General features: G+C 42.5%; 1 protein-coding gene across 1 annotated transcript in view; it reads right to left on the bottom strand.

Moving 5' to 3' along the window:
• Positions 1 to 19,627, bottom strand: part of LOC126199623 (protein singed wings 2) — a 418,405-nt gene that overhangs the window by 151,460 nt on the left and 247,318 nt on the right. The window lies entirely within an intron of this gene.

Raw genomic sequence — 19,627 nt, 5'->3', positions numbered from 1 at the left:
GTCTATCAACGCTTCAGCCGCAAACATGGTAAGCTATGTGAGGTGTAATATTTACAAAGTTTTTGCTGAGCCTGAATCGGCCTACTGACGAGTAAGAAAGGGTTACTGCATCCAGAAAGCTGTATTACAGCATTCTCTCATAGATTTTGCAAGTATGGAAAAGGAGTGACATGGGATAGAAGCTTGCAGGGTCGTTAGAGTGGTTTTTCTGGGTTTAGGATGGAAATATCTTTGGCTTTCGTCCAGCCTGCTACTAGGCAATTGTTGAAGATCTCTGTCCATTGTTTTGTTTTGTTTCATTTCTTCTACTAGGATACTGCCTAAAGGAGCAGTCTTCTTTGCTTTGCTCTTGGCAACTGCTCTGTTTACCTCTTCTATGCTGAAGGGACGAGAAATATTTATGGTTTCTTCTTCTTCGTTCCTTTTTGAGTTTACTTTGGATAATTTATGCTCGAGTTCGCCATTTGCAAGGAGCTCACATGTTATTTGGCTGGCAGTGGTGGGGACATGACCTGAAGATTGCTTGAAGCTTATTTGGTGTTTCCACGTCTTTTGGCTGTTTCTTCTCATAGCTATCTTTCTATTGCCTTTATCCAGCTTTCTCTTCTGGCGCTCGATATTGAGTTGATCAGTTACTAGCTAAGAGTAATTGTATGGCCAGAGATTAGTCTCTAATAGCGATACTTTTTTTCCTGTTTGTATTCCGTTTCCCCTGTGAGACACTCGATGAAGTGTCATACAACATTAGTTCCTGCTTTTGGCAGTAGGCTTTGGATCTTCTTACAGTTTGCTTTTTGAAACTTATAGCTGATTCGAAACATCGCTCTTCGTGGCACTTGGCAAAGTATTGGGCTGTGTTGGGTGTTCATATCTGTGGGCAAGCATCTCGTAGGCACCGGTGTAAACACAAAACTGAGGTCCCCGTTCTATCCTGTTTGTAATCTTAAACTACTGAAGTACACAGGGAGTATATTTTTGTAGATCAGATCTAAGCTGTTTGATGCAGTCTGCTGATAACAGTCTTTCTATTATTATCGTTTTCAGAGTCGTGCCACGGAAAGTATGGCTTTTGAAGTCTCCGGCAGTGAAGTTAACTTTGTGTCTGTGTAAGTTGTTGTCGTAGTCACTAGCGCAGTCTGTGTTCGTCGGTTTGCATGTAGAGGTGATCTGCAGACACACAGTCCTACAGTCAGCACTTGTGAGATGATGTGCTGGGTCTGAAATTACGCGAGTAGACTATCTGCAAACTTGAGGTAGCACGCAAATAATTTTCCCTGCTGGATAAAAGAGTGCGGAAGGATGTAGCTGCGCATTTCGAGATCCTGCAGTCAGCATGGCCACATTATAAGATCACACCAAGTTATGACACAGCGAAACGTAATGCCATTCTAAGGGCGCTCAATTATGTGTAGTATAGAGTGGCCTCACGAACACAATATAAGTCGTTAACTTAAAGCAGTCCTTACGATGAGGTCGCAGTAATAGCCCAATCACGTTATACATACTGTAACTGCCACGTCCATAAAGAATAAAAGAAATGGACCTAGCTTGAATCGAGAGGCATTACAGAATCCCAGGCAATAAAAGGAAAACACGTTGGCGAAAGAGTTATTTCGTGATAGGATTGCGTGGAGCTATCCAAACTACCGATTACACTGGAATTCTCCGATCCATGTGACTCAAGGAGTGTCGTTTATCCGCCCAGACCCTACGATCTGCGTGTTCTGACGCGTCGTTGTTGCGTTGCCAAGCCACACTCGTGAGCCAGTCTAGGGCGACAATCACAACAATGAGCCTAGTCACTGACACATCAAGAAGCATCTCTGTCGCAATGACCTTGCTATATTTCTACCATGTGTGGGTGCAGAGAAGATGAAATTACGGAAGAGTGTTTCTGGCTGTGCAAAACGTTTCGCCTTAACCAATGTTTTGCTACGAGGCTTGCTGGAAGTGCATCTAAATGTTGGAAGAGAGTTATGGTGTTAACTGCGAGTTATACTTATGATATGTAAGACACACCACAAATTAAGATGCCCACTTGTGGTTGTAAGACACACCATTAATGAAGATGGCCAGTGAGCAAGAAATAATATCCAGTATTATTCACTCTGCAGCGAATTGTGCGCTGATATGAAACTTCCTGACAGATTAAGACTGTGTGTCGAACCGAGACTTGTCGAACTCGGGACCTTTGCCTTACGCGCGCAAGCACCTTGGGAGATAGGAGATGTGTCTCTGGCAGAAATAAGGCTGAAAGGACGCGTCATGAGTCGTGCTTGGGTAGCTCAGTTGGGAGAGCTCTTGCCAGTGAAAGGTAAAGGTCTCGAGCTCTAGTCTTAATCAGCAAGGAAGTTTCAAGAAACGGTATGTGCTGAGAGAGTGCGTGTTACACAAGTCAGAACCCTTGTACTACCATAACTGCGAGAGAAAGTGCAAGAGAAGAGGATCGTTTGTGTGTGTGTGTGTGTGTGTGTGTGTGTGTGTGTGTGTAGAAGTTAGAAATATGTAATTTGATAACAATAAATTAATGGGAGAAATATATAATTTAGCAATATATAATGCAATATGTTAAAGAAAACATAGTCTGCTGTAAGAGATTCCACGAAGATGCTACTTAGGAAAGAATTGACCTTTTTTTAACCACGGTGATAATATGCGCCTGCTAAGTGTTGAGCACTGTGAGATCTACATTGTCGCTTGAGGTGTAAGGATCAAATCTGACAGTAAATAAATGGCATAGTTCGCCTTTTTGAAGTAGACAAAACCCGAGCAAAAGCCTATGAAAGTGACGTCATATCACTTATCGGCTATGATGTTCTGTAAATAGTTCTGTGATTAATAAGCGCTGCCAAAAAAAAAAAAAAGTGAAAACCGCACTGGTTACGTGGACAGTATGACAGTATGCGGTTCGCAATTGCCTTCCTTGTATCTGTGCATGACGTGTAACAGTCCTGGGTGTGGGAGAATAACATGCAGTGTCATGACGAATGAGTAGAAAGAAATAAAGGGGAAGAGGGAAGGAGAGAGAGGAGGAGTGGTGCAGAGGGGAGTGTGTGTGTGTGTGTGTGTGTGTGTGTGTGTGTTATATGAGAGGGAGTGGGAGAGGAAGGGGGGAGGGAGGGAGAGAGAGAGAGAGAGAGAGACAGAGAGAGAGAGAGAGAGAGAGAAAGGGGGGGGGGAGGAAAAGGCCAGGCATGATGCATGATTACAGTCAATATTATGTTATCCGTCTCGAAAGCAACTAAACAGGCCATGAAAACCATGCATTCAGCTGACAATCGCCATTAATACTATCGGTTACTTTAACTCCAAAAGAAACTTCAGAGTTTTGAAATTAATGCGCGACGCCGCCACATAGATTGGAGTACAAAAAATGTATGTTAATGTTTATGTGCCAGGTATTTTTTTGTAATGAAACATTCTTTCACAACCAAAAGGAAGGGAGGAGAATTACGTTGGCAAGGAGACCATTGGATATGTACAACATTATTTGCTTATCGTGCCTAATGACCTAATCGCCTTATGACCTGCTTGGAAAATGACAGACGGGAAACCTATCATAGCTTGTTTTTGTCGTAGCAATAGCCCCGGTATTCTCCGAAGTGATTCACGGAAACTAGTGTAAGCATGACTCTGGATGGCTTGCACTAACTGATGTGACGCCGTTACGAGTTCACTACTGCGCCACCTCGCTCGCTTTGTTCTACATTGTGATTCGAATAGGTTACTCGTCAATGATGGGTATGATTTATCCTTTGCATGGAACTGGATTCCCTGCTGGCATACTTACATTGCTGATACCTTACAAATGAAATGGCGGCGTTCGACGATCTCTAGTTATACAGGGTGGTCCATTGATAGTGACCGGGCCAAATATCTCACGAAATAAGCATCAAACGAAAAAACTACAAAGAACGAAACTCGTCTATCTTGAAGGGGGAAACCAGATGGCGCTATGGTTGGCCCGCTAGATGGCGCTGCCATACGTCAAACGGGTATCAACTGCGTTTTTTTAAATAGGTACCCCCATTTTTTATTACACATTCGATAGTACATAAAGAAATATGAATGTTTTGGTTGGACCACTTTTTTCGCTTTGTGATAGATGGCGCTGTAATAGTCTCAAACGTATAAGTACGTGGTATCACGTAACATTCCGCCAGTGCGGACGGTATTTGTTTCGTGGACCGTTTACCAATTGCGGAAAAAGTCGATATCGTGTTGATGTATGGCTATTGTGATCAAAAAGCCCAACGGGCGTGTGCTATGTATGTTGTTCGGTATCCTGGACGACATCATCCAAGTGTCCGGACCGTTCGCTGGATAGCTACGTTATTTAAGGAAACAGGAAGTGTTCAGCCACATGTGAATCGTCAACCACGACCTGCAACAAGTGATGATGCCCAAGTAGGTGTTTTAGCTGCTGTCGCGGCTAATCCGTACATCAGTAGCAGACAAATTGCGCGAGAATCGGAAATCTCAAAAAGTCGAGGTTGAGAATGCTACATCAACATCGATTGCACCCGTACCATATTTCAATGCACCAGGAATTGCATGGCGACGACTTTGAACGTCGTGTACAGTTCTGCCACTGGGCACAAGAGAAATTACGGAACAATGACAGATTTTTTGCACGCGTGCTATTTAGCGACGAAGCGTCATTCACCAACAGCGCTAACGTAAACCGGCATAATATGCACTATTTGGCAACGGAAAATCCACGATGGCTGCGACAAGTGGAACATCAGCGACCTTGGCGGGTTAACGTATGTTGCGGCATTATGGGAGGAAGGATAATTGGCCCCCATTTTATCGATGGCAATCTAAAACGTGCAATGTATGCTGATTTCCTACGTAATGTTCTACCGATGTTACTGCCAGACGATTCACTGCATGATAGAATGGCGATGTACTTCCAACATGATGGATGTCCGCCGCATAGCTAGCGTGCGGTTGAAGCGGTACTGAACAGTATATTTCATGACAGGTGGATTGGTTGTCGAAGCACCAGACCATGGCCCGCACGTTCACCGGATCTGACGTCCCTGGATTTCTTTCTGTGGGGAAAGTTGAAGGATATTTTCTATCGTGATCCACCGACAACGCCTGACAACATGCGTCAACGCATAGTCAATGCATGTGCGAACATTACGGAAGGCGAAGTACTCGATGTTGAGAGTAATGTCGTTACACGTATTGCCAAATGCATTGTGGTTGACGAACATCATTTTGAGCATTTATTGCATTAATGTGGTATTTAATGGTAATCACGCTGTAACAGCACGCGTTCTCAGAAATGATAAGTTCACAAAGGTACATGTATCACATTGGAACAACCGAAATAAAATGTTCAAACGTACCTACGTTCTGTATTTGAATTTAAGAAACCCACCTGTTACCAAGTGTTCGTCTAAAATTGTGAGCCATATGTTTGTGACTATTACAGCGCCATCTATCACAAAGAGAAAAAAGTGGTCCAACTAAAACCTTCATATTTCTTTACGTACTACACGAATATGTAATAAAAAATGAGGGTCCCATTAAAAAAAAAACGCAGTTGATATCCATTTGACGTATGGTAGCGCCATCTAGTGGGCCAACCATAGCGCCATCTGGTTTCCCCCAACAAGCTAGACAAGCTTCGTTCTTTGTAGTTTGTTTGACGCTTATTTCGTGAGATATTTGGCCCGGTCACGATCAATGAACCACCCTGTAGAAGGGTAACGGTGCACAGCTTCTTAGCGTGTCTCACTTTTAATTAAGTTCTAACAGGTCAGTTAAACGTAGCAGATTTTGTCCTTAATTCATCAGTAGTATATTTTTCTTACCCACTTAACCATATTTAATAGTTAACAAATTAGTGAGACTGCGTATTGGACAAACATGATCGCTCATCTTGGGTAATAGTTACGCGATGGAATGTGTAGAACGTATATGATATTAAGCAATACAACACTTGAGAAGAATGGAAGGTTTCTGTCCTGCAAAGTAGGACAACGTCGGATGTGAATCATCTGCAAGGAGAAAGTTCATAAGCTTGACACTGAACGCGTAACACTTGCGGTTGGACCGACCTAATACTTTGACCTTACAAGAAAAGCGCTCGCCGAGGCTTCACTTTGATGAACCATACCGACGTTCGCCTCAAATTATTTAAGAAAGCAGTGGAAGGACTACAGTACGGAAACTGGAACCACTTATCTAATGCGAGTGAAACTTTTTAACATATCGCTCGACGCTAGAAGAAGTTAGGAAACATGCACATGTTTGTAATGTTTCTTAATTTTTTCCGTTGATGTCATGTTTCTTCCGTGACTGTATTAGTTTCGTAAAATAGGAAACAATCACCTTCGTCGCAGTCGTAATTTTATTTCAGTGCACGACGCTTTTCGAGCCTGAATTGAGAGCGTACATCTATTTCTTTTTTCCAAATTTAGGTTAACTTTGGAGTGTTTTCAGTACTTATTGCATGGTTTTGAAGTACAGCATGGGTAGAGGTGTTTATGTGCATGTATGTACTCGAAACCCACGTAACCACTACAAGAAAAGGACCAGAATTAAACTAAGCTAGGAAAAAAAATTAAGTAGAATGTCAAAACAACTGATGATGAGACACCATGGCTCGAAAGGCCTCTTGCAAGGAAACAAAATCATAATTGTGACTGAAGGTGGTTGTTTGTTATTTTACGTTCGTAATGTTAATGAGAGTGAGCAAAGGGCAAAGGAAAGTGCTGTAGCTAAGGATGGTGAAAGCACGTAATACATAGGTCGGCTAATCAATACCTTAAACCTATCGTGATTTTGAACTGTGCGATTAACATGAGGCAACTGTGGTTGAGAGTTAATTCCGAGTATTTTAGTATGGTAAATAGGAAGACAATGGGTAATGAGCGGAATTCTCGCTTTGCGGACCTCTATTTATTTATTTCAAGTCAAGAATATAGGGAAGTAGAACACGTGTACTAATGTAGCTACATAAATAAGGTACAAAAGACACAGCTAATAAACACACTAAAACAAAATGTAGAAAGAGATAATAACAGGCCAATATCGGCTCAAATTGCAGCCATTTGGGTTTCCTGCTATCGGGTCGCTAGTTGAGCATATGGAACATAGGCAACATTGTGAGAGATGTGTGGTTTGGATTTCACGGTAACCACACACTGATGCTATCTGTTGGAAGCAATCGCCGTTTTATTAAGTTACTGGATCTCACCATCGGTGCCTGATGCAGTTGATAGAGCTACATAGCTTCCATTTCTCCAACCTGCTGCCTTGCACCTTTTTTTGAGGATGGATCCATCCCTGGGGCTTATTGAAGCATGTAATTGTTCTTTATTTACGGCACTCCAACCCCAGTTCTCGATACCAGAAATATCGTACTACTTTTCTGCAAAGTAACAGACATATTTTTGTGACAATATTCACATTTGGTTTTATTAATGTATAGGTACTCCGATGTATCGATATATTACAGTGATATGGTTCTTGTGTGTATTCATTTCTGTGAGACTGTCATAATCTTTGACTTACTTGCAAGCGTTCTGGCGCGAATGCGCACAGAGCAGTCTTTGTTTCACTTTGCAGAAGAGAAGTTGTTATTTCGCTTTGTAAAAGAACAGTCAAGTCTTGTGTTTGGTTAAAGTGGAAATTAAATATATGAAGATTGATATAAAATTGTTTTCTTGATGATGTGACAATTAAGAAGAAGTATATGTGAATTTACAAGAAGTTTAATAAAAATGTGGATCGTGAACACCAAGTCAAAAATTATTTCTACCACACCGTTGTTCCGATCTGGGATCATTAAGAATTTCCTGAAAAACGCATTTGTTAGGTCTTCAAATATTGCTAAAATACAGATCTGGATCTTCTAGCAGTCAAAGTGGAATCACCCTAGAATCAACAAGATGATCCATAACAACTTCGACGAAATCTACGTGGGAATCCATTCAAGACAAGTGCCCACTTTAATGACTTTTTACAGTGACTTCATTATTTCCATTCTGACGACACCATCCACAGTTAATAACTTTGTTCTTGCCCGATAATGCGAACACATGCTGCATGAGCAATATTATTAATCTGATTTCTAACCTATTTTGCTAGTGGTGGTATTGTTAGAAGCACGAAGCCCATTTTTGCTACTTTGCTGTTTTGGGCGTGGTGATAATTTCACTGGTGTAGATAGATAGCTCTCCAGACAAAAGTCGTGCTTACTGGTTGTTCTCCACGGGACAGATGTTTTGAATTGTGACGTCTGCAGTACTATTCCGTCTGTAAACACTGGTGTGTCAAAACCTTACGGCCAACGACGTAACAGCATGTCTGGCCAGCTTTGATACGCAACACAGCAGCGATCTTGAATGGTACAGATCTGACTAGTCTTTGGTAGGTTTCGTAATGCCAACGCACAGGTCACGCAATAATCGTAAAGTACGGGCCCGTCGTTAGTGTGCGCCTAGCTGGCAACCGATACTGTCCCATATGTGTTCCGTAATGGTTCAGGTAAGTCAAGTTCAGTGGTCAAGACATAACGATCCCCAAACCACTGTAGTTATTCTTCTGCAAGATGACATCGCTGCGAAGAAAGACATCAAGCCTGAAGGGATGCAGGTGGCCAATGTTCACGTGTTCCAGTGTTGTTCTAGTGCTTTCGATTACTGCCAGAAGTCCAATGGAAGTCCAGGTGTATGTTCCCCAAAGCATAATACTGTTTCTATCGGTCTGCGTCCAGTCGCGGTGTGCGTGTGCGTGTGTGTTTTTCGAGTAGCCTTTCACCTGGATAACTGCATATCTGGATACGACCATTTATTTTATTTTATTTACACGTCAAGTTCCGTAGGACCAAATTGAGGAGCAAACCTCCAAGGTCATGGAACGTGTCAGTACATGAAATTACAACATAAAAGTAATAACAGATAAAAATAAATGTTTATGAACCCGAAAAAAGTCAGTCCATAAGTTTAAAGTAAACGCAATCAACAATATAACAAGAATCAGAAGAATCAGCTTAATTTTTCAAGGAACTCCTCGACGGAATAGAAGGAGTGACCCATGAGGAAACTCTTCAGTTTCAATTTGAGAGCGCGTGGTTTACTGCTAAGCGTTTTTAATTGCAGCGGTAGCTTATTGAAGATGGATTCTGCAGTATACTGCACACCTTTCTGCACAAGAGTTAAGGAAGTCCGATCCAAAGGCAGGTTTGATTTCTGCCGAGTATTAACCGAGTGAAAGCTGCTTATTCTTGGGAATAAGCTATTATTGTTAACAAAATGGTTCAAATGGCTCTGAGCACTATGGGACTCAACTGCTGTGGTCATCAGTCCCCCAGAACTTAGAACTACTTAAACCTAACTAACCTAAGGACATCACACACATCCATGCCCGAGGCAGGATTCGAACCTGCGACCGTAGCAGTCGCACGGTTCCGGACTGCGCGCCTAGAACCGCGAGACCACCGCGGCCGGCTATTGTTAACAAGAAATGACAGTAAGGAATATATATACTGAGAGACCAATGTCAAAAACCCAGACTCGTGAACAGGGGTCGACAAGAGGTTCGTGAACTTACACCACTTATTGCCAGAACCGCCTGTTTTTGAGCCAAAAATATCCTTTTAGAGTGGGAAGACCTACCACAAAATATAGTACCATATGACATAAGCGAATGAAAATAAGCAAAGTAGACTAATTTTCGTGTCGAACGATTACTCACTTCAGATACCGTTCGAATATTAAAAATGACAGTCTTTGAACAAGATCCTACACGTGGGCTTTCTACGACAGCTTACTATATATCTGGACACCTAGAAATTTGAACTGTTCAGTTTCACTAATCATATACCAATTCTGTGAAATTAAAACGACAGGTTTTGTTGAATTCTGTGTTAGAAACTTTAAAAACTGAGTATTACACTGATTTAGCGTTAGTTTATTTTTTACAAGCCATGAGCTTAGGTCATGAACTGCACTATTTGAAACCGAGCCAATGTTTTACACAACATCCTTTACAACCAAGCTAGTGTCATCAGAAAACAGAAAATTTTTAGGGTTACCCGTAATACTAGAGTGCATATCATTTACATAAATAAGGAACAGGAGTGCACCCAACGCTCATCCCTGGGGGCATCAAAAATGGTTCAAATGGCTCTGAGCACTATGGGACTCAACTGCTGAGGTTATTAGTCCCCTAGAACTTAGAACTAGTTAAACCTAACTAACCTAAGGACATCACAAACATCCATGCCCGAGGCAGGATTCGAACCTGCGACCGTAGCGATCTTGCGGTTCCAGACTGCAGCGCCTTTAACCGCACGGCCACTTCGGCCGGCCCTGGGGGCATCCCCCACTTGACTGCACCCCACTCAGACCCCACATCGCAGCCATTCTCAACATTGCGAATAATGACCTTCTGCTGTCTCTTGCTAAAGTAGGAGGTGAACCAATTGTCAGTTGTGAGTTACTCCCCGTATTCCGTATTGGTCCAACTTCTGGAGCAATACCCCTTCTTCCCCGCCTCCTCCCGGGAAAATCTGAAGATTTTTTATTAAACTATTTTATTGGTTTACTTTGCGATTATTTAGCCTTGTCCGTTATCATGTATGTTTACTATCCTATTTCTTGGTTATTTGGTTGCTACATTTTATTTTGATACCATTATTTACGGGTTATTTGACGATATTGATGAGCTATATTACCCCTTCGTGTTCCTCCTGTAAAATATGAGATGTTATATTAAACTACTTAATAGGATTGCTTTGTGACGGTTGTGTGGCTTATTGGAGTTAAGGCACGTTTTTCTGTGCTGTGATGATGTTTCCCATCATCATTGCACAATATTTCAGAGCGCTACTATTTGAAGATTGACTTTATATTTTGTAATTTACAGCAGCTACAAAAAAAAAAAAAATCAAATTTCCTCACTTACCATTTTTTTGACACACGTATCATATCATGTAATACAATGTTCAATTGCCTAAAGCAGATTATCCTGATTCTCCCTTATTTCTGAATAATTTTTAAGTTAATTTGCTGTTTGTTTGATGCCTATATTGGTCTCATACGTTTTGACATTGTGTGCTGAGCCTTCTTGGGAAACGGATTTCCTGTAATTCCTGTTTGACTATAACTTACATGTCTATACATGTCTATTATTTTAGCCACACATACGGGAATGAGATAACGCTTTTATTGACAGACCTTCTGCATGCTGTCACAAAGGTACCGCCTATTTTACTATTGACTTTTAAAAGTATGTATCGTGTATTGCCTAACGCTGGTTAGTTTTTTCCTTATATCCATGACTAGGTAGCATTTCAGTAATATACCGGGAACCTTAATCTTAGTCTTTTGCTTCTGAGTCCTTATCTGTTGGGATATGTGATGCACTGAATTACACATTGTACCCAGAATTTGGCGCTTTTGTTTTAATAATGTCTCAAATATTTTTGTCATGTAATGCCTATTAAACAAATAATACATTGTGATGTGCATACACGAGTACATTAATTGTACAGGACATGAAAATATTTTCGGTTGTTGATGTTTGTGATTTTAATATAAATATTACTTATGACTGTACTGTAATCTTAGTAATTGTGGCTGTTTTTTATCTTAAACTTATCTTTTTGTGTCATGATTTATATCGAATGGACACTTTGTAGTGGTATCTTCGACGCCACAGATACTTTGGCTACTCATGGTATTTACGGATTACCTAAGTGCAATTTCCTGTTGTGTGTGCATGACGAAGATCGCTGATATTGAAAATATACTGTTCTTCTTTACTGTTATTCATGCATCCGATTTTTTATTAGTTACGTTTCGTATTCTCGTGTCTTCAAGATGTTCTGCGCACCATGATTTTGTTCTCATGTCTATTTTTTAATGTTGATTCAGGTGCCACATGATGGCCGCTGACTGAAGCCGGTAGCAAATTAATAAACTGTTCTAACGCAGCCAAGAGTCATCTGTTTCCTGGGGCAAGACACAATGCTGGAATGGGCACCAATGTTTCAGAGTACACGGATCAGCGTACATCAGAGAACATGGAGCTCCATAGCAGACGACGCCTACGTGTTCCCATGTTGACCCAACGACATCCTTATTTACGGAGACGGTGAGCGGAAGGTGTCCGTCCCCGGTAGCTGAATGGTCAGCGTGACGGATTGTCAGTCCTCTGGGTCCGGGTTCGACTCCGGCTGGGTCGGGGAATTTTCTTTGCCTAGGGACTGGGTGTTATGCTGTCCTAATCATCATCCTATCATCCTCATCGACTGCAGGTCGCCGAAGTGGTGTCAAATTGAGAGACCGGCACCCTGCAAACGGTCTGCCCGACGGGGTCCCTAGCCATACGAATAAATAAAAATAAACAAAAGCGGAAGGTCGTCGAGATTATACCGTGGGTCAACGGGAACGTGTCACCTGGGCGGATGACTTACGTTCCTGTTACGCGAGGTCGATGTTCATGACAGGACACGCCGTCACCCTGGCGAACGGTTATTCCAGATATTATACCACGTCACCAGCACAGGCCGGGGGAGACAGTATTACGATTTCGTTCATAGCTGTAGTTCAGTAGCTGCAGAATATTTCGACAGAGATGAAAGTCAGTCGTTAGAGGCAGAAGAAAATATTTGTTTCAATTTACCGGTTTCCACTGTTTACACTGTCATCTTCTGAAGTGAAATAGTCTCACAAAATTAGTAAGCCCATATCAAAATAAGAATCGGACGGTAGAGTAGTTTACAGCAGAGTCAATAAAACAGAGTTCCTGTAGCAAAGGACACTACCGCTCGACTCTTATTTAGACGTTAGCTTACCAATGATATGACCGAGCGAAGTGGCGCAGTGGTTAGCACACTGGACTCGCATTCGGGAGGACGACGGTTCAATCCCGTCTCCGGTCATCCTGATTTAGGTTTTCCGTGATTTCCCTAAGTCGCTTCAGGCAAATGCCGGGATGGTTCCTTTGAAAGGGAACGGCCGATTTCCTTCCCCATCCTTTCCTCACCCGAGCTTGCGCTCCGTCTCTAATGACCTCCTCCACCAATGATATGAGTCTATTTCACTTCTGAAGATGACTGTGTAAATTGTCGAAACCGGTAAAGTGAACCAAATAAAAGTTTTCTTGTGCATCTGACGGCTCTGACGTTTTGTCTATGTTGAGGCAGTATTATGCTGTGGGGGACCTGTGCTTCCAAGGGCTGTATGGTAGCGGTTGAAGGGACCATGGCAGCTGTGGACTTCGTAAACGTTATTGCGGAGCACATGTATCCCTTCACAACTGAAGTTTCCTCCGACGATGATGGCATCTTCAAACAGAGTAACTGCCCATATCGCAAGGCTAATATCGTGATACAGTGATCTGAGGAGCTTGATAAATGCCTTGTCCACCAAATTCTCCTAATCTGAACCCGATGGAACGCATCGAATTCGTTTCCAGTACACAGTGTGTGTGTGTGTGTGTGTGTGTGTGTGTGTGTGTGTGTGTGTGTAGGGGGGGGGGGGGAGCGGACGACTGCTGATCAGGCAAATACTGATAAAGAAATGACACTGAAAATTCTTTCATATGTTAAATTTTCCCTTAGACATTTAAGTCACTAATTTATCTACGATAACGATGTAAACTGAAGAAGTGAATTAAAATTTGTGGTGCGACCGGGACTCGAACCCGGGTCTTGTTGCTTAACTAGGCAGATAAACTGACCATTATACCACCACAGCATTATGGTAAATTAACTCCAATATAAGGCGAGATGTGAATTGGAGTTTGTGGTGGGGAGGGTATTTGACTTGGGTAGTTCGTGCAGCTATGTTAACCATAATGCTGTGGTGCTGTAATGGTCACCATATCTGCCTAGTAAGGAAGAAGACCCGGGTTCGAGTCCCGGCCGCAGCACAAATTTTAATTCACTTCTTCAGCTTCCAACTTTCATATGTGTTTCATAGATTGAGGGGGTGCATTTGGATACTAGTACGAGAAGAGACATTCCACTTGATGTAGAGTGACATTTGTAGACGGAGAATTCAAGCCTGTAAAGTTACGCAAGCTTGATATCAGGAGTGGGACTGGATTTGTGGACGTTATGTTTACGGGGAGGATATCAAGTGGCATCAAGTCAATGTGGCATTCGATGTGGAAGTGTCTTTAGGCGGTTCGGATGGGAGTTGCATTGGTTTCGTACCTAAATTGTTTTGATATCCCTGCAGAATAGCGGTTATCGGATGTGATGCGTCCGTCACGGTATTATGAATGAAAAATCCCTGTCAGATATTCACGATGGCCAAACGTCTAAATCTTTCATCAGCACTATATCGTAGTCTCTCCTATGAGGAGAAAACGGTCCGTCTTCCAGCCACAATGCGTTCATAAACATTTCCATATCGATCCTCCTGTTGACACTGGAAGACCGACTTGATAACCTGTTGGAGGCAACAGAATTTCTTGAATTTCTCCTGGATTTTTTTTGAAATGTTTGACTCATTTATCCTATGATGTTTTAACACGAAGTCAGCATGCAGATCCAAATGTCTGATTTATTGTTTACCGCAGGAAGTTGTTAGTTCTACGTGCTCCCGTTAGTTATTTCAAAAGAGCAAGTCGCTTATGTGAAATATGACAGATTTAGTAGTCAAGGTTCTCCCTTATTATGTAACGACATTCAAGTCGACATTACTTATTCCCATTATTTCTTTGCTGTTTAAGAGCATCGGTATCGACGATAATTTGGTAATCCAGAACAAAATTCTTCATCCTATACTATGATGTAAGAGTTTTGTAGATTTCGTGCTGCTCACGTCCGTCTCTGTTGACGTTTATTGGAACGAAGCGCGGAGAGTAGATGCAGGCGTTCAATATGTAGTCAGGAGCGCTCTTTGGTGTCACCCACCTGAGTCGCATATCAGTGTTTGCAGAGTCAGATATTAACTAGGCTTCTGAGTGATGGCTAGAGCAATATCCACTGAAATTCCCGAGCACGCCATACGGTCCCGAACAAAGTTTTTGTCTTTCCTCCGTTCCCCGTTAGACATATGACAATGTCTTGCGGTGTACGAGATGGTATGGCCCTGCAGTCCTTAACTACCACGCAGATAAAGTCTGTCTCGTCACGCCGTTAAATTTCGTGTTTCGCAGCCAGGCCTATAATTCATCCGACTGCCTTTGACACGAATCTTCCTCAGAATTCTCACTGTAGTAATACATGTTGGTTATAACTTTCACTACTTGAGCCAGTGTAGAGGGAGAACTATATACCGCACGAATAACTATCTTTACAGGAATGATGTTCAGACTGTGCGCTGCAGGATTTTCACTGTTAGTAGCGTTAGTCTTATGATAAGCCGTTAGACGCCGTTACTAGTACGACAACGTAGGTTCCCTCTTTCTGCGCTCGGGTTGAAGAACGTCACGCGGAAGTTTGAATGAACTGGTGACTTGGAAATTGCTCCTGGGAGGGCCGACGGGCAATTGCGCCGCAGATTGTTGGATAGGTTATTGTTGTCACGCATGAGGATGCTGGAGGCAATGCGTTATCTTCAACCAGTGTATGAGCTGGTCACGACAACTGCACATTTCATGGTCCACCGTTCGAAAAGTGATGAGAACATAATTGTGAAATCGTATCTCTAGTGCGATTCTAGACTATCGTGGATGCAGACGGGTGTCACACTGAACGACTTTCGTAACCTGGAACGTAAATATGGTACCTAATTAACAAATGTTATTCTCTGTCATGTGGAAATTGAAACCTCATTCTTTCAAGGGTTTATTCGTCATTACTCTTCCGCATGTCATTACAAATATGTCCACAATGTTTCATGTCCTACAATCACTCGTTTTTCTTGTGCACCATCTGAAGTAGCGAAAGTTTAATTATGCCCTCTTGTACCACGCAGTACAAAAATCATGTTCAACAAGGCTTTTTATTGTCATGTGCTCAAACACTGTGACTTGTTCATGGATGGTCTGTACGCACAGTTAGGCCAAACACAATGTTTATCGATCGACGGCAACGATAATCAACATAAACATAGTTTGGTTTATACAGAGGATACACGAAGTTCAATGCTATTCTGTAGTCCTATACAGAATGTAACATAAATGTACGGCGCAAACTGCAGGCCATATTTCTCACACGCAGACGAAGAAATTATGTTACATGAACATGGGTCTAGAAGCGCTTTGTTTCAATGTTGCAACTCATTTTCCTCAACAGATTGTAAATCTTCACAGTCGGCATGTATGGACAGACGTCAAACCTCATGCAACTGTTGAAGTAAGTCATCAACTAAGATCTTCTGTCAGTGGGCCGCCATTGTTGGTAACTGTCTGGCACGACTTCACTTTCTTCCACCTAAGCTCAACGGCGAAAGTTATCATAATTTCGTAGTGAATGTTCAACCTGATCTATCAGCAGATGTGCCTTTATCAGTTACCTTCCATTAGGAATGTCGGTGGAGTCAGTGTGATACGGCTTACAAATGATAGAGCACAGCAACCAGGCGTCCTTTCTTGCAGGTTTTATTTGGAAAATCTAGGTTTCAGCTAGCTCCGAGCCATTATCAATGCATTATTTCATAGTATCATTGCATGGCAGTTCCCTGTTGTTCGAGCGTGTCACAGTTCATTCAAGAGTCTTCTTTTAAGAAAGACTGATTGCTGTGTTCTACAATATGTAAAAAGATGTGCTTTTAGCTGTGCAACAAAAAATGTAGTTTATGCACGATGGGGCACCTCCTCATTTTAGTGTTAATGTCCGTTGGCTGCTAAGATAAAAGATTCGATTACAAATGGAGATGATACAACTGCCTGGCCTCCACGCTCTCCGGACCTAAATCCACTAGACTTTTATTTGTGGTGGCATTTGAAAGCTCTTGTGTATGGAACCACAGTAGAAGATGTTCAGAGATTTCGTGCCCGTATTATTGTAGGCTGCAAAACCGTACACTCCAGGGATACATCAGCGCATCCTAGATTTACTACGACGACGGGCTGATGCGTGTATCAATGCCCACAGAGGTCATACTGAACATATCCTGTGAGAAACAGTTGCATGTGGTATGCTGATGCCTTTTGTTCGTGTGTGTTTCCCATGATTTATGAGTTCGAAAAAATAAATAATGAATATGCCAAAACGGCATATTTATTATTTTATAAATGATATATAAGTACTGCCAGTCTTTCACGACGATTCCGTAGTTTAGCATACATTTTTAGTGAGAATTCTGTGACCATGTTATAGAATATAGACAGTTCTTTGTTTCAAAGTCTGAGGAAGACACTCCTAGCAGTGTCGAAATCAGGTTAATTTGTTAAAAATAGTGACCGAGGGCTGATTTTCTTTCAATTGTAATTATTCACGGTCTGTGAACGTGCAGCCATGTACAAGATTTTGCTTCTGATTAGACGCCTAAACTTACTCACTGGCGTCTCCCCGCCAAAAAGTCAATGATTCTTTCTTTTGTTTATTACAACTCCTAGCGCATAATTAATAGATGCACTGACTCATTACATCTGTGGATGCAACAACAACAGTAGTTTGTTATGGAATTGGTTACCCTAGGGCCTACGCCATACCGCAATACATCCAGGTCTGCCAAGCTGCCTATCCGACAGACATCATCGGTAGAAAAATTACAAGTTTACTGATTGGCAAGAGGAAGGCTCGACTCACATCAGCGGCGGCAGGGTCACCACAAGCGGTGCCAGAGTCGCCGCACTACTCCCCTATTCTGACCACGTGTCTGCAAAGTAAATGGAGCATGTATCCTTCCACACAGCTGGTACTTACGAGGTCCCAGAGCTCCAAGCCAGCCAGTTCCGATTACAGCTTCGCTTCAGCATCTCTGGGTTAAGCGAACAGCCAACCCACAGCCATCGTTCGACCGTACAGTTCTAACCATTGACTAGTGTTTGTTTTGGGCTTTGCTACTTAGTCATCATCAGTAAACACTTCCGGGCTAAGTTGCCGTGGTCGATCTGTAGAACTTCTTCTCCCTGACGTTTCGTTCTCAACTACGGAGAACATCTTCCGAGGTGAGTCAACGACTGGCAACAAGGAGCTAGGGCCGCCGCTTATATGGATATCGTAGGGGACGCCACCACACGTCACGTGGCGTCGATGTGCAGCTATCTCTGGCTATCGTCTGTTCTCTCGATTGCAGGCAATCGATTGTCACGTGATTGATGCAACGTCGACCGCCATATCTTATCCAATTTTAACCCTTCTTCTTTACGATTAAAATTGTATTGATGTTTGTGGATTTCAATTGCCTCTCTATACATACGTGTATAATAGTGCGACGTCCTCGCTAGCACGCTTGTTTCACCAAATTTTATTTCGTGATCTCCATCCTTAAAAACATGTTCCGCTACTGCCGATTTGTCGATATGTCCCAAGCGACAGTTTCATCCATAATATCACGGATCGCATTGGGAAAGTATTAGCCAAGTTTCAGGTAGAGACCATTTTTAGACCTACTAAGAAAATTAGTGAATGCTAAGATCAACAAAAGATGCTCGTCACCCCCTAGCCTCCCCAGGGGTATATAAATTTCCGTGTAGTTGTGGCAAGGTTTACATAGGAACTACAAAAAGAAGCATCAATACACGGTTGACGGAGCACAAAAGAAACTGTCGCTTGGGACATATCGACAAATCGGCAGTAGCGGAACATGTTTTTAAGGATTGAGATCACGAAATAAAATTTGGTGAAACAAGCGTGCTAGCGAGGACGTCGCACTATTATACACGTATGTATAGAGAGGCAATTGAAATCCACAAACATCAATACAATTTTAATCGTAAAGAAGAAGGATTAAAATTGGATAAGATATGGCGGTCGACGTTGCATCAATCACGTGACAATCGATTGCCTGCAATCGAGAGAACAGACGATAGCCAGAGATAGCTGCACATCGACGCCACGTGACGTGTGGTGGCGCTCCCTACGATATCCATATAAGCGGCGGCCCCAGCTCCTAGCAGCCAGTCGTTGACTCACCTCGGAAGATGTTCTCCGTAGTTGAGAACGAAACGTCAGGGAGAAGAAGTTCTACAGCTGGACCACGGCAACTTAGCCCGGAAGTGTTTACTGATGAAGACGCCGGCCGTGAAAGCCTACATGGAATGATTTGCTTCTTACAAGGGAACCTCCCCATCGCACCCCCCCCCCCCTCAGATTTAGTTATAAGATGGCACAGTGGATAGGCCTTGAAAAACTGAGCACAGATCTATCGAGAAAACAGGAAGAAGTTGCGTGGAACTATGAAAAAAATAATCAAAATAAACAAAATGAGTAGTCCACGTGGAAGATATGCAACATCAAGGAGAGTGCGAGATCAGGAACGCCTTGGTCCCGTGGTTAGCGTTAGCAGCTGTGGAACGAAAGGTCCTGGATTCAAGTCTGCCCTTGAGTGAAGAATTTAATTTTTTATTTTCAGACAATTATTATCTGCCACCAGTGTCGTATAGAATATATCAGACGTGTTTTCCTGTGGAGGAATCGGTTGACCTATTACCTTGCGATCAAATGTTTTCGGTTCTCATTGGAGAGGCACGTTCTTTCGTATACTAATCGCACCGTTTTGCGGTGCGGTCGCAAAACACAGACACTTAACTTACT

This window comes from Schistocerca nitens, chromosome 1 (genome assembly GCF_023898315.1).
Source record: "Schistocerca nitens isolate TAMUIC-IGC-003100 chromosome 1, iqSchNite1.1, whole genome shotgun sequence".
Lineage (NCBI taxonomy): Eukaryota > Metazoa > Arthropoda > Insecta > Orthoptera > Acrididae > Schistocerca > Schistocerca nitens.
Note: the sequence above shows the minus strand (reverse complement) of the source record. Positions and strands in the feature narration are given on the sequence as shown.